Genomic DNA, 10,422 nt, shown 5'->3' with positions numbered 1-10,422 from the left:
GTCAGGCATTTTTGATGGCATAACAGAACCCCTTTATACATGGCTATAAATTGTAGACAATGATTAACCTGTTTTGTTTTTTTTTTATTTACAACACCTTTATGAAAAAAGCCCCATAGAGCATGTAAAAAAATAAACATTACACCTAGAGAGTTTGGGGGAATAATCAATGTTTAAGAAGCTATGAGCAGTCAATAATACTTTTTGGACTCTTATTATGTATTAAGCAATATTATCTCAAGACAGAAAAATTAGCTTCATATTTATAGGTGGGGGAACTAAGGTTCAGAGACGTTCATCATTTGCCAAGCTTATACATCTAGGAAGTAACTGAGCTGGGATTTGAATGTAGGCCTATTTGGGGAAATGTACGACAGATTCTCTTCCCTACGCTGCAATGGTTGGCCTTATTCTAAAAGGTGATATTAAACATTTGAAACCTCCTAACATATTAAAAAATTTAACCAAATCACCTGGGGAAGTTGTTAAAGATTCAGAGTCCAGGTCATACCCCTCGAGATTCTAATTCAGACGATTGGGGATGGGGACCCTGGAATCCGGCTTTTTAATGAGCATCCCACAGTGGTTCTGCTGTGTGTAATCTTCTGACCTTAAACACAGAAAATACAGGCCCAACCTAGTGTACTTTAACTTTCCTGAGCAAAGAACCCTGATGAAAGTCCTGGGCCTCTTTTTTTTTTTTTTTTTTTTCAGATGAAAGCCCAGGAGCTGATGAAAGCTCTGGACCTTCTTTTTTTTCTTCAGAAAAATACACATTTTACACCCCAAATTTGGCATTTGACTTTAAGGGGTTCTTGGACACTCTGAAGCCATGAACACTCAATTTCCTACACGGTCCAGGGAAAAGTGGCCTAATTAAAAGTCTCTTCCATCTCTCCACCAAGAGATGTCACTCTTCAGCCTCAAACAGCTGCCCCAAAACCTCTAGTTGTTATTGTTGTTGTTTTTTCTTTTTCCTTCCTCCTCAACTACAAAGGGAAAAATTTCCCAGGAAAATGAGTTTACTGTTTGGGAAGGAGTTTCCCCTTGTTAATAGAGCAAACTCTGGCTCAAGCTTCAAAAAAATTAAGCTGAGATGGAAGGATAGTGTTGTCTATAATCACAATGAAAACAGATCTGGAAATAAAGATGTGATTAAAACCTACCAGTAGGGATCACAGATTAAAACAGGCACAACCTGTCTTGTGAAGGGTCATGAAATTTATTTTCCCAAAAGCCCCTTCTCTGACTTTTTTTCAATCCCAAGGTTTTCTCATAGGTCTCCATGTTGAAGCTAACCTTTGCATCTTTAAATAAGTCAAACCTTCTGGAGCAATCCTTGGAACATGTACATAAATAATATTAACACAGAGGCTTCACACATTTACCTTTAATAGGTCGGGTCTGTAAAATAGGAAGAGCATAAGGAGAACATGTAGTTCTCTCTGTAGGCCTGAGGTCTCTGGAACCCTATGGCTGGAAGTAAGGTGTGTCTGTGAACACTCTGATATTGTACATTAAGTTATATGTGTATATATTTTTTTCTGGGGAGAGAGTCCACGTCTCTCATCAAATTCTTAAAGGAATCTTTGACAAAAATTTTAAAAATGATCATTTATGGGGTGAATCTTATTTCACAAGGGCTAGACAAGTAAGCAGGGTGAGCAGAGCCATGTGGTTCAGGCTTGGTGAGCATCTTCTTCAGACAGTGCTAGACAACATTGTATGTGTTGTATACACGTTGTGTGGATATGACAGCGTCAGGGTGCGTGTTCTGATTGTGGTTTAGATTTGGGGCACTCATCCAGAAACAGGTCTTTCTTGGTATGAAAACAGGAGCACGTGTTTTGGATCAGAAAGACCTGAATCAGTGACCAGGCAGATTATACTCCCCTCTCTGAGTCCTAATGTATCTGTAAGTCAGGGATAATCATTTGTAATTTGTCATGTTATCGGCGGGCAGGCATGAAATAATATACGTAAAGCTCCCAGCATAGACTTAGGCACAGGGCAGACACTCAGAAAGGTTTGTCTCTGTCCCTGTTTCTCACTCCACACTGAGATCCCACCCCCACCCCCATGACACACGAGCACAAACTCTGCTGCGTAGCTGGGGCTACACCTAATCAGACTGATTGGAGTCCGGTCTGGCAAACCTGAAGGAAAACCAGTCTCCTCTCCATCTCTGCTGCAAAGGTAAGCAAGGACCTTAGGCACAGAACATGCCTGAGGATCACAGGGAGTTACAAGGGATGAAAAGACATCATTCCTGGACCCTAATAGGGAAGACATTGCCAATAATAAATTAGCAGAAGCCATAGGGCCTGGACACCAGCAACATACACACAAGCACAAATATCCTACACACCTGAAAACAGATTGTGCCATAGAAAGGAAAAACCACATGGAGTTGATTTAGGAAACAGCTATGGAGAAAATGACTACTGAGCCATAATTTTTCGGCGCAGGAAGGGATATGATGTGGCGGAGCAAAAGGGAGAAAGCTAAGGAAGGAGGTGAGAGTGTCAAAGGGAAGCTTAGGGGGGAGGTGGGCATGGCGCAGATTTGCAGGGCAGCCGGGGAAGCCATGCTGGAGGGCCTGTGGAAAATGACAGCAGCTAGGTGTGGGGGAAGGGAAGCAGCTAATTGGTAGAGACCCTTGAGACCCATGATTAGGAGTTTTAATTTAATTCAAGAGGCAATTGGAGCTATTGTAGGCTTCTAAGAAGGGGAGCGATATGATCAAAATGATGCTTGAAGACAATGGTTCTTGCTGCTGTGAGCAGGGTGGATTAGATGAAGGAGACCCTCAGCCAGGGAGGCTGATCTGACGCTTTTTCAGGAATCCAGGGTTACAAGGGCATGGCCTAGAACAGGGCTCTGGGAATGGGATGGAAGGAGCAGAACTGCAATATGTTATAAAGGGTAAATATTTGTTCTTTTTAGAACCAAACACTGGGTTAGGTGCTGGGATGCCATAGGGAAGAGGCACCGCAGTTGGGCTGGGGGGAGACAATTAATAAGATGGTGAGGTCAGTGCTAGGATCACACAAGCAAAGAAATATGAGAGTGCGTAGCAGGACCAGCACCTGAGTTGACCACATAGGTGGTCAGGAAAGCCTTCTCTGAGGAAGTGGTATTTAAGCTGGGAACTTAATGATAATCAGGCATTAACTGAGTGAAAAATCACTGGGAGAAGTACTGCAGGCAGGAAGCCACAGGATGAAAGAGTAGGAGTGGAGCCAGGAGGGAAAGGCAAGAATGGTTTCCCAAAAGGCTCAAGAGAGCAAGCAGGGTGGAACTAGACCAGGAAGGGCCTTGAGTCTCCAATATGGATTGTGAACTTTATCCTGAGGGTAATGGTTTGTTTTTCATTTTAGAAAAAAATCTCTCTGGCCATGTTGTGGGGAAAAAAAGGATTGGGTGTGGTGGTTGTTAGGATGAGAGGCTTGCCATAGTCATAGGGAGAGATGATTAGGAAGTAGTGCTGGAGACAGGTAAATATTTAGGATGCAGAACTTATTGGATGGGGGGCACCTGTGTGGCTCAGTCAGTTAAGCTTTCAACAATGGAGAATGATTATTATCCCTGGACTAAACTCTATTCTAGTTTATTCTATAACCTCTTAAATGTGAGGCCAAAAGGGTCAAATGATACCCAAGTAACTTAAAACACATTTCAGAACAATGTTGAAAATATTAATAAAACTTCAAAAATACCCATCACCCAACAAGTTAAAGTTCACAATGTCTGCGAGCCAATCACACATTACCAACTATACGAAAGAAGCAAGAAAATATGCACCATTGTGCAGAGACAACAATTAATTGAAGCCAATTCAGACCCGGTATAGATTTGGAATTAGCAGACAACACTAAAATAGTATTCTCCATATGTTCAAAAAAGTAGAGACATAGAAGATATTTTTATTATTGATATTTTTGAGTTTTTTTTCACCAGCTGCTACAAAGGGCTTTGTTGTTTCCATTTGGTCCATGGCTTGGGAGAGGGCTCCAGTGTGGCTGCAAGGAGAGGCTCAGGCACAAGTCCTGGCACCAGGGGGATGCCAGAAGGGCCCCTCAAAGGCTGCTGGGTTCCGTAGGCTCCTAGTCATGCTTGAGGGTGAGTCTTTCAAAGAGATACTCACTCAGCCCAGCCTGGGGACCAGCTACCCTGTGGAGGTTAGACAGGTGGTTGTCCATCTTCTTAATGAGTTTCACCTCCTCATCCAGGAAGTGATTCTCCAGGAGGTCACAGAAATGGGGATCTATGTAGGCAGAACCCAGGGCAGGCAGATCCCAAAGGGCCTGGCTCAGGTTCTTCTCCAGAACCAGGGAAGCTCCCATGACATCCAGGGTTTTACACTACTCCTCTTAGGAAGGCTTCTGCACATCCTGGAAGTGGGCACTGCCACCAGGATTGTTTTGCATCTTCAAGAGATGCTCAGCACCCTCTTACTTCCCCTCAGCCAACTTGTAGAAGAAGGGACCCATGCCTTCCAAAGCCACATCTTTGCAGTCGAAATAGAAACCCAGAGAGAGGCAGGTAGAAGAGGCCCGCAGATGCATGTTGACCAGGTGGCTGACGGCAGCCTCCACCTCAGTGGAATAATTCTGACAAGTCTGGGAGCTCATGTTGGATCTGTAATAAGGAGCTAAGCTCAAAATAGGGTATTGGCTGGACCCAAAGGCAGAGGGTGGCTGAGAAGATGGCTCCAAAAGTTGCAACTAGAAAAAGGTTTGGAGGGTGGTTGGAGGCTGGTAGAAGGAGCATCCCTGGGTCTGTTCCATCCAAGTGCTGCTGAAGCAAGAGACAGATCTGCAGGACTGCAAGATGCACCACCAGAATATATATTTATTTTCTAATTTTTAAAAAAGATTTTATTTATTTATTCATGAGAGACACGGAGAGAGAGGCAGAGACGCAGGCAGAGGGAGAAGCAGTCTCCCTGCAAGGAGCCTGATGTGGGACTCGATCCCAGGACCCTGGGATCACTCCCTGAGCCAAAGGCAGAGACACAACCACTGAGCCTCCCAGGTGTCCCTCAAGGAGTGTTTTGGGACCTGTTCACATATAATGTATTCAGCCAAGGAAAGTCTCATGGACTCAGTCATTCAGTAGCTATTCTTTTTTTTTTTTCCATTCAGTTACTATTCACTGAGCATCGGACACTGCTATTGGGAAGAGAAGTCTCTGCCGTTGAGGAGGCTACGACCCAGCTCCACACACTCAACTGATGACCCCCACCCCGTGTGCTGAACAGCACGTAACATGAATGCTCTGGATAGAAAGGGAGCTCCGGCGCTGCAGGTGGATTGGCTTCTCCGACAGCCAGGGCTTGAGCTGCTCCCCGGAAAGGGCTTTACTGAGACTGGGACTTCGTGTGAACAAATGCGTAGAGTTGGCATTGGGTTTTGTGTCAATGCGGTGCACTTAAAAGGCGGTCACGCATCCTGTCTGACCGTGGCTGAGGGCCCAGAAGGGGAAAGAAGTAATGCTGGAACCACGGTTGGGCCATTTCTCAGGATGATGGCAGAAGGCAAGGCTGACACTAATGACAAAAAACACTTATGCTCCACATTGACACCAAAGCTAAAAGCCGTGTATTGGATAAGTGTTGCCCAGTACCTACTGGAAAGAAATTACTAAGTGATGTTTTTGCCCACAGAGGCAAGAATTGGGAGTTTAAGGGAAATGAAATCCTTTAAGAATTGACATTTTAGAGCCTTTTGCTTTTTTGTGTCAAATTGCCACCGGGATGAAAAAATTGGAGGAAACGACGGAGTGCTCTATGTCTTGATTGTGGTGTTTATATGGGGGCAAACATTTGTCCAACCCCATTGAATTGCATACTTAAATGGGTGTGTTTTATTGTGTGCAAAGTATACCTCAAAAAGGTTTGTTTATTTATTTATTTATTTATTTATTTATTTATTTATTTTAAAAAATGTTTATTTTTAAAAAGCAATTTGAACAATAAAAAAAATCAGATATCAGAGTGAATCTATAAATACATATATATAATTCATCGGGCATACGTAATCACTATCCCTGGACTTCCTTGCAGCTAAGCCATACCATTTTGGAAACAATTTAGGACTTTCAAGGAGTAAGCAGGAAAATAAAAAGATTTTGAGTTATTAGAGTGACTGGAAACAAAATTTTCCAATTAACTATTATGATTATTAACCAGCCAGCATGGGTTTCCATAGTTAATGATCCCAGAGGTTTTTATGACTTTCATTTTTCTTTTGCCCTTAAACATGTTCTTCAGTAAGCCCATCATGGGAACGCACTGTAGGGGGTGAAAGGCATAACTTACCTGGTGTAATTAACCTCCCTAGACATTGTCTTAGGGGCACAGATACACTTAAACTGGCATTTTAGAATCTCTCTTTTCCAGCCTACGGGTGCATGTGTTTGCTGTGTTATTTAAGAATATCCAGTTCTGGGGTGCCTGGGTGGTTCTGTCGGGTAAGTGCCTGCCTTCAGCTCAAGCCATGACTCAAGAGTCCGGGATTCAAGCCCCTTCTCCCTTTGTCCCTCCCCCTGCTCATGCTTGCTCTCTCTCTCATTCTTGCCCTCTCTCAAATAAATAAAATCTTTAAAAAGAAAAGATATCCCATTCCGCTATAAGAGAAAGAAAAACACCTAAGATAGATAAAACTCCGAAGAATGGTTCAGCATAGATAGAAAGAAGGAGTAGCTTATGAGAGCTAGAACTCTGTTAAGTGTAGGATGAGTGAGCAAATAGACTTTGAAACATAGAATTCATAAGATGTGCTAGGTAATAGGTAGTGAGTAAATTGGTAACCTGTAAAATACATTATATGTTTAAGGACAGAACGACAAGAGTGTTATTTATAGACAAAAAAGGATGGAGAGACATGTCAAGGCTGATAGTTACACAACCAGCCACCTTCCAGTGATCTCAATATTATTCTTTACGGCCTCATGTATACTCTGCCCTAGAAATACAAATAAAACCCACAGCTGTTGAGCACTCTGACTGGCAAGCTTCAGGTCTGTGCAGGCACACTTGCCCCGTGTCTTTTCAATAAAGCAAGCATGTCGTAGTTCCAGGCACCTTCTTTCTGCTGACACATCCCACCTTGTCCATCCTCAACCCTGGTCCTCCTAACTACAGCATAAGCAGAGAGAGGAAGATAATCTCCCTTGCATGTGCTTGCCCCCTATCAAAAGGGTGTTAACTCACCCCATCTCTGTCCCCCTGTTCCCATCCTATGTTTTAAATAGATTCAATATCTTTTTATTTGATTTGGTTCATGAGCCTTTCTGTTCCAAGACCTGTGGGAAAGCTTTCCTGGGGATGAAGCAGAAAGCTGTCATTCCTTGCAACACAGCCTCATTTGGGGGATGGTTAAAGCAGTCCTAAGTCCATTTGATATTTTAAACCATACTGAAGGTGCAAATGAAATTTTATTCCTCTGTTTCCAAACCAAATCAGTGTTTATCCATCAAGTCACTTCATCACATGCCCTGCCAGGTAGCATGCATGCTTAAGAGGCTACAGGGGGGGAATCCAAACATTTAGTGCAAGGGCAGGGGAGGAGGAAGAGGGATTTAGAGGGAAAGGCACATCCCTCCATGATTCCCATTCATTCACTGAGTTAATAAGCACCTAATGCAGCCCCACCAAGCTGCACTTGCTGTTGTAGGTTAGAGTGCTAGACACAGCAGAGTCCCACCCTCCGGGAGCATGCTTTCTCCAGGAGGCCACAGATGCAGGGAATCTGAATAAGCAAGCTAAGGGCCGAAGAGGTATTGGTAAAGAGCCATGGGAAAGAGAGCTGAGTGTGGATGCACCTGCTCAGGGGTATGCGTGTGCATGTGCCTGTGCATGTGTGTAAAAGAAATCAGACCTCACAGAAGATGTGTCATCTTAGAGATCTTGAAGCAGGAGTAGGAGTTCGCCTGTTGGACAGATGACCACACTTTGGCAGCCCTGTAGGAGGGATTAGCACGAAAAAAAGACTCAGGCATGTGAAAGAATGTGAGTGTGGAGCACGGAGGTGCTGGGTGTGGATGGAGCACAGAACATAGAAAGAGGGAGACGGGTGACAACACTGAGGGGTGGGCCAAATGGAGTCCTAGGGTGAAAAACCCCTGGTCTTCATCCAAAACCATGAACATTTTAACAGTCGCAGTCACCTTTGATTCCTCTCTCCCCACCCCTCTCTCTCTCCTTCCACCCACACCAGCTGCAAGTCCTCCTGTTGGCTCTACCTTCACAGAGCATCCGGCGCAGCCCCTTCTCACCACCCCTAGGATCCACCTGGGCCCAAGACCTGCCATCACTGGGTTCGATTGCTGTGATGAGCCTCTGACCGGGTCTCCCTACCTCTGTCCTTACCCAGGGCTCTCCCCAGGACTCAACACAGCAGCCCAGGGGAGCTTTTAAAGCTGAAGTTAAATCAAAACCCTCCTCTGCTGAAAATCCTCCAAAGCTCGCCTTCTCACCCAGAGTGAAATCCAAAGGCCTCCTAGTAATGCTCCCAAAGCCCAACATCACACCCCACCCAACTCCCACTTGACCCTTCTTCTGGATGTGCCCCTTCCTGCCAGATGACCTCCTTCACTGTGTCCCCTCCCCGGGGAAGCTGTCCCTCAGGCTCCCCCTCGGCCTGTACCCTCACTTTGCCAGGCTTTGCTCGGAATCACCTTCATGCAGAAGCCTTTCCTGACCGACCCAGGATAGAACCTTCCCGGCCGTCATGCCTGACCCCGTCCCTTGTTTTCTTTTCCCTGCAGTACTTGTCACCATCTGACATACTATATTCTTGGGGGGAGGGGGAGGGGTTCTACGGGGAGGGGGGCAGGTTTGGGGGGTTCTTGGTGGGCAGCAGAGCAAAACATATTGAGCAATAGTAAAGTGATAGTACAAAGCTCCTGAAGAGGGAGGGGACCGGAGAGGGTAGCCCTATATTCTTGTTTCTCTCCCAACCAGAGTGTCCGCCCCACAGGTGCAGGATTTCGGAAGGTTTTGTTTCCTGCGGAATTCCCAGACCACAGCACAAGGCAGGGCACAGCGCACGCTCCGTACATGTTTGGGGGGGAAGGAATGACTGGAAGGAGTTTGTGCAGAGGAGCGAATGCGCCTATGTCTTAGATCGTCTCAGGGAGGCTGAGTCTGAAGCAGGGAGACGGGCAAGGGGTATGGAAGGCCTTGCCGCAGAAAGGCCTAGATTCTGGAGACAGCTATAAAAAGAGCAGGGATCAAAAGAGTCTTTACAGACTGACTCACTGAAATAAGAAGAAGCAATAAAGAATAAATTCAATGTGACCCAACAAATTTTTTTTTTAGATTTTTAAAAATTTATTTATTCATGAGAGACAGAGAGAGGCAGAGACACAGGCAGAGAGAGAAGCAGGCTCCTCGTGGGGAGTCCAATGTGGGACTCGATCCCAGGACCCTGGGGATCACATTCTACTGCTGAGCCATCCAGGTGCCCCTGGGCCTGCAAATGTTTAGTAAGGATTTGCTTAGGCAACGGATCATGGGAAAGAGGAGGAGGGCACAGACGGGACGGACTGTGTGCCCAGGGGGTTCCGGTCAGCGAGTCGAGGATGCAAGGGAAGTTTGGTGCACCTGCTGGGAAAGCAGAAGAGGAACATGGTTGGTTTCCATCAGCGAAGGAAATTAGAGATGTCACGGAGGAGGGAATATTTAAACTGGGTCTTGAACCATGGGTAGAATTTCAGAGGCAGAGACAGGGAAAAGGCAGTGATATGACAGGTTTTGAATTTCTCTATTTCTACCGCCACGTAACTTTTGATGGAGTTGCGAATGACTTAGGAGACACAGTTCTTTCTACACCGCGTGAGATAAAGTTGTAAACCAAAGGACACAGCAAAGAGGAAAGGAAGAAAGAGTCAGGATAATTCACCACTCGGACCATTGGGTCCAAGATAAGGAAACCATACCCACAGGATTTTAAGAAAACCCAGACAAAATCACTTCCCTGTTGAGCAGTGTCACAAGGGAAAAAAACAGCAAAAAATCACCCAAGCGAGTAACCGTGTTGACTCCTGCACTTCGACCCGAGAGAACAATCTTCCGCCAGGGCCTCATCGTTTTACAGGCAGGTTAGCATCCTTTGTAGGCAGGATTCCTCCGTAAGGGCTGACCGTCATGCTGGCTTGTAGAGCTGGCCTACGTTCTTAATAAAACTGTCAGATTAAGCCAGGCCTGGCTGCAGTATATTAGTAATACAAATTCTTAACTGTCAATTAGTTAACTGGCTAGTAAAAAGAACCTGGTTTATAAGATTGTTGCTAATGAATATAATGCTTTGTTCTGCAGCAAAACATCTGCTGTGGATATGTAATTAGAAGAAGGGCCCCCTCCCTCCCTCCCCATAGGGAGAACATGTGCAGCTGAATAAAGGAGCTTATTATACC

General features: G+C 45.2%; 1 pseudogene; it reads right to left on the bottom strand.

Moving 5' to 3' along the window:
• Positions 1-4,106: 4,106 nt before the first annotated feature.
• LOC140636224 (ferritin light chain pseudogene) lies at positions 4,107-4,634 on the bottom strand (annotated as a pseudogene).
• Positions 4,635-10,422: the final 5,788 nt, after the last annotated feature.

Source organism: Canis lupus, chromosome 7 (assembly GCF_048164855.1).
Source record: "Canis lupus baileyi chromosome 7, mCanLup2.hap1, whole genome shotgun sequence".
NCBI classification, from domain to species: domain Eukaryota; kingdom Metazoa; phylum Chordata; class Mammalia; order Carnivora; family Canidae; genus Canis; species Canis lupus.
The sequence above is the reverse complement of the archived record's forward strand: the minus strand, read 5'-3'. Positions and strand labels throughout refer to the sequence as shown.